Genomic DNA, 1,472 nt, shown 5'->3' with positions numbered 1-1,472 from the left:
CCCTCACTTGTCAAACACAATTTATTTGAAATGTGACAATCTTAAACCAATCCATTCTTGTGCTCCTCAAGTCGCTGCTATTAATTTGTATAACTATGTCGCTGATTTTGACGACGCTTCTGCCTTGAACAAGAAACATATTGAAGCAATTAGAAAATTTGAAGAGACAAAGAGTGAGTAACAATACTGAAATTTATTTAGGTTCCGGCGAATTTATTCCTCCAAAATTCAGCCATATTTTTCAACAATTTTCACCATTTTTTGCCGTGAAAAATCTGATAAACTGTTGTCGATGGGTTCAAAAAATAATTTTTCAAGTTCAGTTGGGTTTTGTTGAGTCTAATACATGGAAATGGTTCTACAATTCCTAATCCATGTTTGTAAAGCTTCAATTTTTTCCATCATTGGAGCAAATTGCAGGAGGTTCAAGGTATGGGTTGAGAAGAAGAAAAAAAACTTCATCTCCACTTTTCATTTCTTCACCAAAACCATAAATAATGAATTTTGAATTTTGAAGAATCAATAATGGGTTATTGAAGAACCAATAAAAAAAAAGTCATTAATTGACAAAAAAATATCATTGACTGTAGATGTAATTTGAAGATATAAAATGTTATGTTTAAAGATTTATGGAAGAGGAAAATATGTAGGTTTGACAAGAGATAATGGAGAAGAAAATGATAAATGGTGAAGAGATGGTAAGTGGTGGCAAGATGAAAAAGGGAAATGAAGAAGAAGAACAGTGAGTTTATAAAGAATAAAAGGAGAAATTATATTTTTAAAATAAAAAAATATGAGAAAGGAGAGAATTAAGAAAAATAGAAAAGATAAAAGAAATTTAAATTAAAAAAAAAACTAAAATTTTATATCTCACGCTCCTAAATTGAGTGCAGTGCACGCACTATGCCACATCAGCGTCATGTCAGCAATTGTGCTTAATTGAAATCATTTGTGAAGAAGTAAAAGGTTAAATAGGTACATAGTCTAATTGAGGTGCCTATATGAAAAAAGTCGAATAGTTGAGGAGTCTGTCTATGTATTTAGCCTATTAATAATAATCAAAACTATAATATTTATTTTACAAGTGAAAATAATAAGTAATACTAATTTTATAAACATATTTCAATGCAGAAAATACAAACAATAAATGAAACAGATAAGCCTCTAGTACCATCCCGAATTATGGTCAAAGTTGTTACGACACACTCCAATTTCACAAGGGTCATATTATCTTCCGAACTCAAATTTAGCGTATTTTTGTCATTTTTGTGCTAATGTGACATCTTTATTACATAAAATGGAGCTCACATCAAAGGTGTCGCACCATCTAAAATGATTGACAAAAGGTATCACGTTAGCTAAAAAGATTGACAAAAATACACTAAAATTTAGTTTAAGGGGTAATAGGACCCCCGTGAAGTTGCCATGTGTCGTAGCAAATTTGGTCATAGTTCGGGGAGCTAGATGTTTTT

This window comes from Capsicum annuum, chromosome 5 (genome assembly GCF_002878395.1).
Source record: "Capsicum annuum cultivar UCD-10X-F1 chromosome 5, UCD10Xv1.1, whole genome shotgun sequence".
NCBI classification, from domain to species: Eukaryota; Viridiplantae; Streptophyta; class Magnoliopsida; order Solanales; family Solanaceae; genus Capsicum; species Capsicum annuum.
This window is presented reverse-complemented; position numbering follows the sequence as displayed.